Source organism: Xiphophorus hellerii, chromosome 10 (assembly GCF_003331165.1).
Source record: "Xiphophorus hellerii strain 12219 chromosome 10, Xiphophorus_hellerii-4.1, whole genome shotgun sequence".
Taxonomy (NCBI): domain Eukaryota; kingdom Metazoa; phylum Chordata; class Actinopteri; order Cyprinodontiformes; family Poeciliidae; genus Xiphophorus; species Xiphophorus hellerii.
Genome location: NC_045681.1, coordinates 14,728,828 through 14,745,084, shown reverse-complemented (window position 1 = coordinate 14,745,084; position 16,257 = coordinate 14,728,828). Strand labels below are relative to the sequence as shown.

Sequence of the window (16,257 nt, the reverse complement as noted above, 5' to 3'; positions counted from 1 at the left end):
AAGGCTAAACCCCATTTGCTTAGAGCTGCCTTGGACTAATAACAATTGGAACATTATAAATTGTGGTCTGTTTCTCAACCTGTCATCACTTCTGTTTACTGCAGTGTTTTTCAGTCCTGGTCCTCCAGGCACTCTGCCCCAAATATTTCAGGCATTTCCCTGTTTCAGCGCACGTCATTAAAATTGATGGCTGATTAACAGGCTTTTGCTGAACTGCAGTCATCTGAATTGAAGCAAGGAAACATCTAAAACATGTAGGGCAATGTACCTTGAGGAACAGGGTTGGGAAACACTGCTGTGATGTTGTTTCATTTTTATTTTAATCATGTAAAGCACTTCAAGTTACCCTGCTGCTAAAAATGTTCTGTACAAATAAAATTGCCTTGCTTCGTCATTTAAGGTGCTTTAAAAGAAATACCGGAGTAAACCTGCGCTGAAACGTCTTTTCTTGTTGCTATGCAGTGGTCATCTTTCTGAGGCTCAAAAAATCCATATTTGTTTTAAAAAAAAAGACAAATTCAGCTGTTTGGAAATACGTAATAGTCATGTTTTGGAAACTAAAAAAGTGCCATCCATCACACTTAAATGACACTCATTTAAAAGCAAAGTTCACTGCAGGTTCACCAGGTCAGCTGGAAAGCTTCAAGTCGTATGACATGTCTCACAAAGCGACGTAAATACAAAGTTGTATCTCATTGGAATACATGCAAGAAGTGCTAAAGTATCCATTATTTGGTCTAGGACAACCATATAAATATCAAATGAAAGTTAGATTTCCACATCATTGACAGGAAATGATAAGATAGAATATAGAATTTGAACTTTTTCCCACAGCATTGATTAGCAAGGACTTAAAAGGTCTAAGTAAGCACTAACAACCTGAACACTGTGATAATCTACAGTACTATTTTATCTTTGATTGACTTTTAGCCAGTTACATTGGCCGTAGCAAGATATTTCTCCGTCGGCTAAAAACGTGACTTCCTCAGATGAATCTATCTGCGGTGTGAAAAGTCAGAGATTCCTGATTTCAAGATGAGAAAGAAGCAAGTGAAGAAAAAGATGGGTAGAAAGAGAAGGGAAGGTAGAAAGAGAATGATTGAAAACAATGGATGAGAGAAACTTTTTGAAGCAGATCAGCACCAGGTGAGCATATGGAGAGAAAAGAAGGAAAGCAAAAAAAAAAAAAAAACAAATAAAAGAAAGAAAATTGTTGAAGGATGAGAGCACATGGGATTTCAGGGTACTATTACTGGCCTTTGTATTGTTTTCTACTCTGTTTCAGCTTTTGCGCAATCCTAAATTGTCCTTGTTTTATCTCTTCCAGGACAGAAACGAGGTGGACGACACGTCGGAGGGGCGTGGGAATCACTAACCGCACGCACGTACAGTATGATTGGTAGGTTCTGTTCTTCCTGTCTTCAGATGTGTTTTCAGAAATAAACATATGTTAATCACGTATGCACACACAGCGCAGTCTCGGGAAGGTGCCGTGGTGTTCATATAGCTATTCATTATCACTCTAAATGACAGTTATCTTTTTATATAGGAAGCAGACTCATATGGCGGTATACTCTTGCTTTAGCTCTGATTAGAAGAATACTGTTACCTCTAAGGAAGTGGGTATATAGCTATCACTTTTTAAAGATCTGTTTTCTGTTTGATTTACCAGAAAAGGATGTAAGAGCCATAATTAAAACAAGAACTTCTGAAAAAGGTCAGATTTTCTGGGGGAAAAAAAAGTTACTAGTTCAAATACACCCCCTACCTATTATTGCTCCCTACCTGCATGTGATTAAATATCCCTTAGCTAGCTTCTGGCATAACTCTGGCTGTATATTTGACTACTTTGTCTTGCACAATTGGTAGTTGATTTAAATTGGTAGTTTTTTTTTTTGAAAGGCCTGCTTTACTAAGTTCAAAACCAGTCAGCTATTGTATTTTGGATCAATGTCTGGCAGAACACCTGGTTCTGTTCACGTTTCAACCAAGCTAGCTGTTAATTTGAGCTAAAGCTGAAGAACTTGAGCTTCACATGATCTATGTTCCATTAAAACATTTAGGTGTGAGCAAAAGAGAGAAAATGAAATCTGAAACGGAGGCAAACATTTTTTCACAACATGGCTGACGGTTCGTTTTCTTACCCTTATAAGCCATGAACTGCAAGATAAATTCCAACTTAACATTTCTTTTTTTTTTTTACCCCTCCAGGGGGTCTTTTGTGGGCTTATATGACAGTGGGCTGACAGGAAACGGGGAAGGAGAGGGGGGAAGACATGCGGCAAATGTCGTCAGGTCCGGGAGTCGAACCCGCGACGGCCGCGTCGAGGACTCAAAGCCTCCAAATAAGGGTCACGCTAACCCCTACGCCACCACGGCACGCCCCCCAACTTAACATTTCTTATCATGAATATAATCTTTTTTAGTGAAGGACAGATAGAAAATGAACAAATCTTGCTCAGACTGATGTTTGTAAAAGCTTGAAAATGATTTCTCATCTGTCATCGAAGCAGTGACCTTTTAAAGGACCCTCATATGGGTCCTTTCCATCACAGCTGCCCCCTCTGTACAATATCTCTGCGTACATTAGCCAGAAACCCTCTGAGGGAGGTGAGATTTAGTAGGAAAATTGTTCTTGTTGTGATGAAACAAGGTTAACGGGACATTTTAGAAGGCATGTTTTCGCCCCAGGAAGTTTGAACTCTGCCTACATGTGGTCTGCATGTTTGTGTTAGGGGTCGATGTGCGCATACGAACGGTTGGGTGCTGCGCGCGTATTGTGCAGCTGAGTTTTTGACTGTGCGAATGTGTGTCTGTAAGTGCCTATGTGTCTGTCAGGAGGGGTGTCAGGCGAGGAGGTGGGATCAGTCTCACATCACTGGGCTAAAAGCAAGCCTGCGCAACACCTCATAAATCTCACCTTGTGCTACAAGTCCCGCTTCTGATGTAGCTGCAGCCGTGCATGCTCACACAGACAGCGCAGGTATTTTGTGGTGCGCGTTGCACACAGGTTGATTATGTCAAAAGCAAGAGAGAAATTGGAAAAATAATATGATGTATGATGTGTCCGTAAGCGGCCGCTGTTGGAACAAAGCGCCACTTATTGAAAATAATTTATTTTCAAACCAAAAGAAGCAGTAACATCTGGCTTTGTTATGCTTCTGGCTAAAACCCTCCAGTGCTCTGTTCAGGTTTAGCTAAATGTACGGTATATTTTTATTTAAGCACATCTGCCACTCTCTTACACTTTCCACCTGTCTTCAACGACTTTCGGGGAGCGAGTAAGGACATGTAAAGCTGTTATCAGCGTTACGTGCTTTAGAGAAGAATTTCTCATTGCTACAAGCCAGACCCCATTTATAACCGTTTAATAAGCAGTCGCAACCAGAGAACGTTTACAGAAGCTGTGAGTTCAGCCAAACTTCACTGTATTTATTAAGTCTTCAATCTCCTTGAACCTCCTTACATTTTCCCACATTACAACTTCAAACCTGAAAGTACAAAGTCGTGCATTAATGTGAAGTGGAAGTAAATACACACTGTTTTCAAAAGATTTTACAACTAGTCAGAAAACTGCAGCGTGCATTTCTGTTGTCTTACAGTTGCTGACAGAAAGTCATGAAAAGTTCTGCTTGCTAACTGCCAAGAGCGACAAAGGAAACATAGCAAACATGTGAAAGAAGATACTGGGCAGGACAACAACCCTAAATGTAGGGACTGGTTTAGATCAAAGTTTACTGATGTGTTAGAACAGCCTAGCCAAAGTCCAGACATAAGTCCAGTTCAGGATCTTTGGCAGGACTTGAAAACTAATCACACACAGTCCCCACCTTGATTTGAATTCAAAATATTTCCAATCACTGATTTGAAAATATTTATATTAAAATTTTTTTTGTAATAAGTGTAGAAAAGAAGCATTGTCCTTTACTTCATAATTATACCCTGCTTTTAATACGAAGAAGAACCATCTGTAAAGATGTATACTGCTATGCACCAAACTGCACTGACTTGAATGATATTAGTCTCTAATGTTAATTATAGAGGTTATAATCCACAGATCCAAATAGTTAAACAGATTTTGGAGTTTTGATTGAAATGTGTTGCTGGCTGTGAAAAAACCCCTGAAAATTCTCTTAATTTCTTCAGAGTTTCATCCAGGCTTTATTGGTGCTATTAATAGTTATTTAAAAGTTGTTTTTGGCTGTTTTTTTTTTTTTTTTTTTACTCATTTTACTCATAGGTGATTAAATCACAAAAAATCCTTGTTATTCTCTTTATTTCTACCTACACTGGGTAGTTAGCCAGGTTCCACTAGTTGGTTGTTACGTCTTTGTGAAAGAAATTCAGCAGTTGCAAATTTTTCTACAGAAGCAATAAAGATTTCCCCTTAAATATCAATTAATCACCTCTGGATTGAACTAGAAAATGTGTATTTCTGAAGCCCTTTTCCCTTTGGTGCACCTGCTCTGTTGTTTTTAATCCAGGACAGTCAGTAATGATGGCTCATGTTCAACCACAAACATGCACATAGGCTGGATTTGGCTTCAATTACCGCATTAGTGGCCTCAGTGGGATCTGTTTTGGGAAAAGCTTGACAGGTAAACTCCCATTTTCCCCCAACCATCTCACAGAGACTCTGTTTTTTTTTCCACTAAATGAAAAAAGCTTAGCCTTCTCGCCGTGTAAGTTGCCAATATTTTATCAGGTGACTCAAAGAGTTTTGTTTGTTTTTGCACAGCAACCACTAGTTTACTTTTAGGTGGAGTAATGTCACTGCAGAGTAGCGCTCAAGTGATGAAAGAACAGCATATGTTACTGCAGCAAGCATCTCTGTCAATTTTTTATTTTTTTTTTCAGATGACTATGCAGAATCCACTCTGAATTATGAAGACCTGTATAGTTATGTCAGGTTGAGTGTAAGACAAAGAAATAATCAGTTTGTTTTTTTTAATTTCACTTTTCTAACTGATTTTTCTTTCAGTGGAGATTGGTCTCTTTAAATGTGCCACTGTTTCATGCATTTTAAAATAGAATATAAATATGTGATTATTTGTCATCATACAGTATATGCACTTATGCAAGTGTCCTTTATAAGAAAACTCAAAAAAATCCTGACCACTACTGGTCAGAGATGCCGTTTTCATGCCAAGTTAAGGAGGAGAATTGATGACTCCGCTGTTACTTCATGCAATTAATTTTATTTTTATTTCTGAACAGGATCCAGCTGCACATTCTACCAAACCACTTTGGCATATGTTCAATCTTGGCACTGGATTAGTGCAATACACACAGGCAGTCAATTAGAATGGTATTTTCTCTCAGTGACTTCTTCCGTCGACAAGTTGACCCTGAGGATGTGACTTGTCCCCTCTGATTTACATTTATATATAAATAACTGTAGAGGCAATACGTGAAGACGTCATTTGAAATGCTCATCTTATATCAAACTGAAGCTGCACGTAACCTTGAACACACCATCCTTATGTTGAAATATGGTGATCGGGATGCTTTTGTTCAGCAGAGACATGAGGGGGAAAAAAAAGTTTTGTTTGCCTTATTTATATTTGATCAATTATTTTTCTTGATCTAGAGGTTTTCTAACCTATTGTCAGAAGCAAGTGTGTCTCTTTCTTTGAAAGCGCTTGCTATGTTGTGTCCTGCTTTTGAGTTGAAGTCACTTTATGTTCTGGCTCTTTGAAATTAAATTGAAACAAAAAAACGTTAATAAAGATAAATACTTGGTTGTCCATTCTAAGAAGGATTTGATTAAATATTACATAGGACATGACAGTCGTAAGTGTTTAAGTAGAAGGAATATGGACTTTTTCCTCATGTTTCCTGAAGATTGTCTTGAATCTCATCCAAAAGGTTGAACTGAATAAGCTTAGGACTCCCTGTAAATGATTTCAAAAAGTGCCTATCAGTGTTAATTGTAGGTTAATTGCACAGCCTTGGCTTTAGAAAATGTTTCTTTACTTATTTTTACTTCTTCAAATGACCTACACTGGGAACATGAAGATAAAGCCAGGCATATTGGCTTCAGGCCATGCGCATTCCTTCACTCTTCCTGCTGTGTTTGAACTGCCTCTTTAGCCGTAGCAGTCGATGAGCGATACTCACACATTGAGGGACTCCGGTTCAATCATCCTGAAAGTGGCTTTGCTCGTCAGAGCATTATCATCAACAGAGCTAACTACCCGTCTGCTGCCAGCCTGTCCACAGCTTGTTGATCAATAGCTCCCAGCGCTTGGGAGCTATTTGCTTGTGGCTCCGGGGGGGAATAGTTTCCTGACAAACAGAGAGGCTCCGGACATGGACAGAGTCTGTTTTGTGTGGCTCGCCTGCTCCATTGCAGTCACTAAAGTGAGCAGTATTTTTTTTTTTCTCTCTCTCCTCTTACTCTGTCAACCTTCGGCCAACCGGGAGATCGACTACATTAGCAGAAAAAACGCACAGCTTCAAGTCTTCAGCTAACCACTACACTTCAGTGGTGCTCATCGAGGCTGTTTGCAGCTGTCACACACTAGTAAGGCCCCCGGGTGTGCTGGTTGAATTCCACACTCATTCATCTGCCCTGTGGCATTTATTTGTGCTTGAGGATGTCAGCCTTCTAGCTGCGCCTCTGCTCTTAGGTCTTTTTTTTCTTTTTTCCTTGAGGGTGTGTTCTTTTTGCTTTGTGTTTTCAGACCCATTCAGCGTTAATGAGCTGTTGTGTTAGAGCACTGGCAGGTTGCATACCGGATAAGGATGGGTTCGCTTATAAATTCAGCAGACCTCAATAAGTGAGAGTTGAAGAGGCGTCCACATTAGGACATCTGCTCTTGTTTAAATGTGGTTGAAAAGCTGTAATAGTCCATCAAACGAGTCATCCAACCTTTCCCCTCCATGGTTTTATATTTAAAGCTGTACCTCAACATAAATATACGCTTTAAATTCATAGAGAACTTCTGTGTTTATACCAAGCATTGACAATTACTAACCATCGTCTGATAAAAGTCTGAAATCAAGGCAGGGAAAAATGTGTAGGAACCCCTGGACCTGATTTAGGATGCAAGTTAAATCAACTGATTCTAAACGTTTGGTTATGCAGTGAGTTTTTATTGGAGCAGAAGTGTGTGTGGGATTACCTCAAAATAAACTCTAGCGTGTGTGTGTTTATGGTAATTAAGAAACAGGTCACCGAGCAACAATGTTGGAGCTCTGTGGAAAAACACAAGAATACCTACCAAGCTGTGGGAAGTTGTTTGCTAGATTCTCATTGAGTTTGATCATTTATCTTTAGTTCATTCGTGAAGGAAAAAAAAAAAAAACAACCTGTATGTGTCACTAATAGGACATAAATTTATGTCCTATTGATTGTTGTGTACTTGAGTGCAACCCTTCACTGGATGAGTCTGCAGGAATCCTTGTTGATACATTTATCCAGTAATGGAGACATTTCACTCTGATCGCAGTCATTTTATGTAATGAAGTGGAATAAACAAGCCTTTCTTCCTCTCTAAAAGTCTATCTCATTTCAATGATATTGGATGCAATGATTCGTGTGACTCATTTCTCTGTTTCATCCAGCTCAGCGAACAGAATTACTCTGCTGCCACTTGGTTATATTGTTGCTTGCTAAGACTGTTCGTATTGTGTGTGTGTGTGTATGTTTTTGCTTCTTTCTAAATGTGTTCCTGTTATTATTTTTGCTCTGAATAGGCTCCTTTGCAGTCCCACACGACATCAGGTCTGTCGGATTGTAAACACAATATTTTATCCCTAAGCAGCAACTGCCTCATCATGGATAAACATTGTGTGTTTAAACATGTCAGCTTTAGCAGACAGCATAAAGAATTCCTTGTTTCTCTTCTCGATTTTCCTCCTTTTGGGTTTTCTGTCGATGTTTTTTTTCTCCCCTGCACGTTTACTGTATTTCATCAGGCCTCGGCCTTCGAAGCGGGAGAAAAACATCATGCTCCGGGGTGGGCTTTCACTGATCAAACAGCCACACATGGACACAAGCAGCAGCCTGGTCATTGTCCCATCAATCAGGTCATAAATGTCATTAGAGGGATGTTGAAGGAGGCAGTTGCAGGGCAGATGAAGTCCATTTTATCCTGCAGACGGGGACAGAGTGGGAGGTAAAAACTGGAGTCATGGAGGGAGACAGTTATATAAGTTGGGGCCTGGTTTCTTTAACCAACAGCTAGAAGCCTGGTGGGGCTTTTCAGGTCTCCATCTGGTCTATTACCACGTGAAAATGGCGTTCAAAAAAGTTCCAGCGGAGTGTCGAGGAGCTTTTAATTGGTAGTCCACGACTGCCTGTCTCCCCGGGGTATGTTGTGAAACAGAGCCCCCTAGCCGCTCTTCAAAATGGGAGAGATGGGGAAACGGTCCGAGCCAATTTTTAAAAAATGGCTAACTTGCACACATCTACATCAAGAGAAAATAAATAACATTTCTAAAACAACTGCTCCATAAGTGTGAAGTATATGTAGTCACTGCAAATCAGTTTGATTTAAATGGCACAGCAGACTGTTTATAATGCAAAGTTTTCTCCCTAGTATATTCTAAGTGATTGAAGCTCACATTTTGAATACCAATGTAATGTTCAGTCTAACAGCAGCGAATCACCTACACCTGACACTGATCACCGTGTGATGATCAGAAGTGATGGGGTTCAGTCACGTGCGCTTTATTGCCATGTGTAACCATGGCAATAAAGTGTTTTTGTTTTTTCTTTCAGCTGGCAAAAGCTGATTAGCTCAAAAGCTGTAATAATACCTGAACTTTGACCCAGAATCCCAGGAGAGTTGTAAAGGAGGTTTTATGGATGCAGAGCAGAACCAAAGAACAGAGAAAAAGAAAAAGGGAGAATAAAGGGAGAAAGTTCAAACCCTCTCTTCAATCAGTGACTCAAATGTGTCTGTATGACTTTCTAACCCTACAGCCAGACAGAGATTTAAAGAACCGCCGCAAGGGCAAATGAGGTGAATTAGCAGTGCTTGCCAACAACTGATGGTGCCATTCAGGACATGTTATTGTGAAATATCCTCTCTGCTGCCCAGATATTGATGTGTTAGCATGTTTTGACAGTCATGTGACAGTCATAAAGCAACAGTCGTCAGTCAGAGGCATCTTCACAGTTGTTGCATTTCCTGAGTTCCTTCAAGCACAAACATCTGCAACAACTCTTAGTGATGGCAACATTTAAGTTCTGTGTAAAAGCACCTAATGCTTACTGTTAAGTACATTGCCAGAAAGACAAGCTTGGCAGAAAACTGAAAACGGTTCGTTGTAAAGTCTTTCAGGAGGATAATTATCAAAATCGTACGACCAAATTAACTCAGAAATGGCTAACAAGATGCAAAAATCAATCTTCTTATACACCTATCTATGTCAGAAAAAACAAAATCCTACATTAAACCCACAGGGTGAGTTAAAAAAAAACCAATAATTTTATATACTGCTGTATTAAAAGATGATTTCATTTCAAGGTTTTTCACATATCGTCATAATATTTTCCAGAAAGTATGGGAGCAAAATTGTTTTGTTTTTTTCTGTCCAAAAATGTTAATTTAGACAACATTTAAGTCCTGTAACAAATGCAGCATCTTATTAGAGCCCACCCACAGTTCGAGTATGTTGGATTACCAGTTTATTTCAATCTGCATACATAAACATTACCCCAGGGATTGAATTGTAGGACCTTGTTTCAGTTTCTCCTTTTCTTCCCGTCACATTCTTGGCCTGAACAGAACCTTGGCTGCACACTACATGTTGCAGTTAAACAAGGTCTGGCAACAAAAATAAGTAAAATTGTTAAGTTGCATTTAGACTCATTTTTTATATGAGGCTTGATCATGGCAGCCCACCGCTGAGCTCTGGCACCAACAGATAGTGCTCACTTACCATGGAGGTGAAATGTGATATTTATAGTTTAGTTCTTAGGGGGAAAAAATTAACATTTCATTTCAAGAAATGTTTTAAAGAGGGTTTATTTGTAGGAGTCAAATAGTGGTCAGGTTTGGACCCAAATGTTCTGGCGGGCTTCAAAATAGAAATTTAGAAAAATGTTAATGAAAATTTGTCATGATTGCCATCATTTAAATTATTTGTTCAATTTACAGTCCTTGAAGAGAGTCCTTGCGTCCTGTTTTAGATTATCAACAGAATTAATGACTGAGTTTGAACCAAGCTTCAACTGCCAGGTATATTATCTCACAATTGACTCTAGAATACGTTTGTATTCAGAGGAGTTCATGGTTGAGTCAGTGACTGGATCATGTCCAGGTCATGTTGTTGAACTCAAGCTCAGATTATCACCCCTCCTTTGTGGTGTTTGACAGTTGGAATGAGGTGTTTGTGCTGATATGCAGTGGTGAGTTTCTCCTAAACGTATGTAGCTAATCTCCTTTACTTTGGACCAAAAGACATTGTTCTATAAATGCTTTATTCAGATGTAACTTTAAGCAAATTCCTTTAGGAGAGAGAATATTTTTTCCTGGCAACCCTTCATGACAAGCTAACCTTGTTTATTCTTATTTTTTAATTAGACTGCTAGAGAGTTTACATTGAACATGCTAACATGGTCATCTAGACTCTAAAATGGAACCTAAAAAGATTGCCGTATTTCTCAAATGGTTTCCCCTGGTGAATGCTCTTTAATTTGGAGGTGTAATTTGGATGTTTTTGTACAAAGCAAGTAACAAAATCTTTGGGTACCATACAGAGTGTGCCATGAAATTGTATTCAGACCCTGAGAGAGTACGTGTAGAATTCCTTTTAGCTGCAATTAAAGCTACACACCCTTTTTTGGTTATGTCTCTTCAAGTTTTGCATGTTCTTCCTTGCAAAACAGTTATAGCTCAGGCATATTGAATGAAGAACATCAATTTTCAAGTCTGGCCATAAATTGCTAATTTAGGTCTAGACTTGAACTCAGACTGCTTTTAACTAAACCATTCATTTGTAGTTCTGGTTGTAAACTTAGGATTATAGTTCTGCTGGATGGCAAGTAGCAGTTTCAAGCTCTCTGCTGCTTTTAGCACATTTTCCTTTAGGATTGTCTTGAATTTATTTGAATTCCTATAGAATTAAGTAACAATATTACCTTCAGTTGTTATTATTTATTTTAGAAATTTAACTTTGTTATTTAATGCTTTGAAATTGGGCTTCTGTATCTTTAAAAACTCTGCTCTTTCTGAAACTCCGCCTTCAGGAAGTCATGTCTACATGTCTCCTCTATTAACTCTTTACCAACATTTTTATCAGAGTTGTACTGAGAAGTAGCTCCTATAAAGAGCTTAGCAGATGCACAGTTCTGCCAGGTCTTTGCTAAATGCTGCTGGCTAGTCTGAAGGAGCTGAGTGGGGCAGTGGCAGGGGAGGACTGCTCTGTGAGGAGCATAGAAACTGCAGCTTTGAGCAGACTCTGCGCCTCGAAGGCGGCACTTAGTCCACCAACGTGTTTTGGGCAGCTGAATGGTTGCCATTGAAGATTAAAGGCTTTCTCAAACATGCATGGAAGAATTCAGGCAACACTGCAGGTATGGTTTTGATTAGGGAATAACATTGTAACATTTGACATAATTCTGCCCCTTTAAATCAATACTCATTGTATGAATGCTATTACAGCCTTGCTATAACAATCAAGTTTGCACGCGTTAGTTTTTCCACCCTTTGGCATGATCTCGTTATGATGTTACATTCGCCACGACTGCATTGTTCTTATCATTTTATGTTTTCCTGCCACATCTGTTTTCCTAATCCTCCCTACCTTTCTTCCTTCATTTCCCCTCCTTGGCTTCGAGAAGGGAAAAAAAAAAGAAAAAGAGCCCCATTTCCTCTCTGCTAATTACTGTAATCGATGATCGCCCTACCACTGTTACCCAGCGTCCTGCTCTGCGCTTTGCTTACATGCTCTAAACAGCTTCAAGGCAGCGAGTTCTAATCCCTTGAAACGGCTGCCGCTCAGAAAGGAAGCTGGACTGTGTTTTCTTCGTCGCACATTATGACTTAAACATGTGAGTGAGTCTAAAATTGAAAGGAAACAAACACACAATCATTAGCAGTGTTTCTGGTCATTGTATGTCTTAAAGCAATCTGTAGCAGTGCCTCTCAGAACCAAGTGCCACATTTAATACACATTCATTAGTTGTTTTGCCTGTTTTAGGATTGCTTATGACTATCTTAAGAGGTTTGTTTTCGTCCAAAGTTCTTGTCGCTCTGACATTTCCACCTGAGCTACAACGGTCGAGTTAAATTATCCCACCTTTAGGGACCATGTGCGATTTTATAAAATCAAACTTTTGCATTTCCTATGTTTGATTCGAGCCTGGACATCAGTTGAGTAGAACAAGCCCAATTTCTTCCCAAAACAACTTTTGGGTTCCTGAGGTTAGAAGTTTAAATTGAAATATTTGTTGTTTTTTTTGGCAGCTTGAGAGACTGGCATGTGGTTTTTTAGGCTCTTGCTTCAAAAGACAAATTGTTTGATCAACTTCATATCACAAGCGTGTTTCATTGAGTGCATCAGTGACATAATAGTGAAATAAAAACACTCTGTGTGTACCAAGGCAGCGTGCCACTCCTGGCAGCTGTCCTGAAGGGTACAACCCACTTCTGATATTTGCTAATGTGCTGACTCAGTCGCTGATGAGTCCTCCTCTTTCTTAATGATTAAACGGGCCTGTTTGTGTGCCGAGTCACACGGCAGAAATGCAAACCTCCAGCTGACTTTGCAGAGAGGCCAAGAACTGGTGCCAGAAACCTCAGTAAGAATTTTGCAGTAGGCGTGTCGGGGGTATGTGCCGCTCTCATCCAATCGACTTGCAGATTTAAGCGAGGAAGTTGTGGCCTGGAACACGTGTCGACGGCAAAAAGGGAATCGAAAGGATTGCAGATGGGAGCTGTTTATAGCCTCTGTAGTTTATTTAGATTGGTAACTGTCTAACACACAGATGCTTTTTAAATTTTTCGACTGAGGAAATTTGAACTTATAAACATGCAGATCAGTACAGTTGAAGCAGAAGAATTGCAGTCCTGCTTTGTACAAGGTCATTGAAAAGCTTTTATTCTTGTTTTAAAAAGGAGGTCAACCAAAGGCACAGATCAAAATTTGCACAGAGCATATTAAATTCCAAGACTGAATTACTAATTAGAATTGTCCTTTAAATAGGAAAATTGTTTCTCCATGCGCAACAGGTCACAGTAGTAAAACAAAACTTCTGTTTGAGGCTAACTCAAATTTTACATAGTAATATTTTTTTGTAAATGAATTTGTTTCCAATAACATTTCAATTGTGATGTTTTGTAAATAATTATTTTATCATTTATCTTTTTGATACATTATAAGACTATATGATTAAATACTTTTATTTGAAATACCTTTAATTAAATGTATGTATTTGCTATATTTTTTTATATACTGATTTATTGTTTTTTTTTTCTAATTCCATTTTAATAAACACACATGTAATTAGGCCTCAAGTTATACTAATGACAGATTTTAATATGGCTCGAGATTTTTTTTCTCTTTCTGACAGTAAACAAGTCAAGATTAAGACAATAATGAAAGAAAAACCTTATAAATTGAATGAAAAAAGTAGTACATTTTTTGAAAAAGATTGTTGATATCTGATGCATTTTTTACCAGTCACTAGACCTGTCCAAAATGTTTTTTACTTTCAGTCATAAGAAACATGTCTTTAACAATTAAAAATAACTTAATTTTTGCACTTTTAAAATGTAATTGGGACATTGTTTTTGGCAGGAGCAGTTTGATTGGAGCCAGTTTATTAAAATTAAAAGAAACAGATGTTACAAAGCATGAGTGAAATAAAGCCATGCCTTAGAAAAATAAAATAAAATCAAATTAAAATGATCCCCTTCCTTCACTGACTAATTCATGATATTTTTTAAATTACATAGTTTCTTTTTTCCCATTCCCCACAGTACAATGGCTTAGCCACTCAGATCAGATCAAATACCTATATATCAAATAGGCATTTGATTTACTACTGTCTTTCTGGCTTTAAGCAGAGCTGTATAAACCAAAGTAAAATTCTCCTGGTGTTTCTTTGGTCCCTGCTATCTTAGATTGGGGTTTCATGAGATAAAACATTTTTCTCCCATAAGGCAAGTGAGTACATTTCATCTCTTTCTGTCTTTGATGGTTGTTTTGAAAGCTGCTTTGGAAATCTGCAGAAAAATATCTTTATTAATTTCGCACATGTATGGAGAGCCTTTCTGGCACATCTTTGCACAAAGATTACACACTAGCGAGAAGCACTCTGAGTACAGCAGTACAGCTCCCTCTTGTCTATGTAAATCAATATGCACTTGTAGACAAACTGGGCGAAGGGCAACTCAGGTCATGTGCGCTCATGTACCCAAGAGAAATCACAAAACAATAAATCCTGTTTTTCTGACTTTTTGGGGTTTTGGTGAGCCTAAAGTGCATCACAATCCCATCATCATCTCTTGCACTAATGCCCTGGCTGCCATTTGAAGTTGAACTGGCATTGTATTGCACTTCAATGAAGCTGTATGATACAGTCACTTTAGAAACTTGTACATTTTAGAACTCTATTAAAACAATATTTCAAAAGTTTTGGGATTTGTTTATAGTATACTCTAACAGAGAAGTCAAAAGAAACAATAATTTAGATGAGAAACCTCTTCACGTTTCTTTAAACTGTTAGCACACAGAATCCAAGCCTTAGTTAGAATTACAAGCTTATTTTAGTAGCTTAAAATAAGCTACTGTCTTGCAAAAGATAGTTGAAAAAGTAACAGTTTAAAACTCTTGAGCCATTGCCTTGAAATGACTGGGATGGTTAATTATCAGTTTATTGATTCTAAGTTTGTAGCCAGCATTTTTGAAAGTCAATAATGTCATAAAAAGTTTCAGTAAATTTAATGTGAATTCAGTAATTTTCATATTGCTTTTACTTAATATTGCTTTTATTATCTACATCCAGGGTGTCTTGCATTTGCTTCCACTAAACCCAAAGCAGTAGCAATATAGTCTTTCAACTCCCTTAGTACCTAAATTGATCTTCTGTGATGACTGTGTGGTTTTCATGATACTGATCTTGTCTTGTAAGAGTAAGACTGATATCTAAATGTATCAAAAAAAGACTAGAAAGGATAGCATTTTATTAAACCAGATTTCCAACCTCTGCTGCATTTGCAGACATAAATGCCGGATCTCCTAGTAGAAGCTCATTCGCTGGTATCTCCTGCTTTGGGATGATACCATTCAAATTATGGGAAAAGATGTGATGGCTTTGGTTTAATGACCCTACAGTGTCTTGCTCACACTTATTTGTTATGTTTTATACCTCATTTCATTGTGTTCAAATATGTGCACGTGGTATATCCAGGAAAATAAATGGTAGTGTTTCTTTTAATAGGGAGAGAAACTAGGAACTGTAAACCAACACCTACAGCACAGGGCCCAGTAGTTCAGTTAACTAGACATGGCAACACATGCTGGAGTAAAAAAAAAAATCAGTTATGCTTAAGTTGTTTTGGACCTTATTGTGCACACAGAATTCTATTGCTCTGTTGTACTCCCAGAAGTGTCAACCTTATACAAATATTATCTTTGCTTGGTATAGACGGGAATGATCCTGAGTAACCTTGCTGTTCTGTGAGCGAGCAAGACAGAGTTTAAAAAAGTTGTATGCAAAGAACTAGGATTACCTCCACTATGTGAGGATTGATTGTGTCAGCTTTAAGATTTATGGGCCCATCATTCATCAGTGTTAAAGGTGTGCAAACCTATTATGAGGGGTTGGAGCCAAATCGTCTTGAATAAATTACAGTGCTTTCAAAACGTAATTTATTTACTTCAAAATAATAATTACAGCTCTTCTTGTAAACCCGATGCTCAGAAAAGAAAATGTCGGATTGTTGGTTTTTTTTGTTAGTTTTTCATTTGCACAGTTCTGTGCTTTTGCTGTAAACTACACGTTTTTTCTCTTAACCTTTGTATAATTACAGGATTAAAGAACATAATTTTGTGATTCAGATTTTCTTGTCTTCTAAGTTAGAAACACTAACTTAGATGGTTAGAAAACTGTAATTCATGGCCTAAAACTGTCACACTGACTTCTCTGGTAATGTCAGATGACCAATTTAGTTTCAATTTTTAAAAAATATATTGAGTAAAATTAAAAGTTAAGGCTAATAAGTGCAACATAGATGAAATAATTAACTAAAATCAAAATACTTTGTCATCTTATTTTAATATTATTCTAAAATATGT

At 38.1% G+C, this 16,257-nt stretch overlaps 1 protein-coding gene across 2 annotated transcripts in view; it reads left to right on the top strand.

Moving 5' to 3' along the window:
* thrab (thyroid hormone receptor alpha b) overlaps window positions 1–16,257 on the top strand; it is a 133,487-nt gene that overhangs the window by 52,288 nt on the left and 64,942 nt on the right. For both annotated transcript variants that reach the window (XM_032573955.1, XM_032573956.1), the window contains one exon: window positions 1,328–1,399. The gene's annotated coding sequence lies outside the window, so the exon portion shown is untranslated. The remainder of the gene's footprint in view (window positions 1–1,327; window positions 1,400–16,257) is intronic.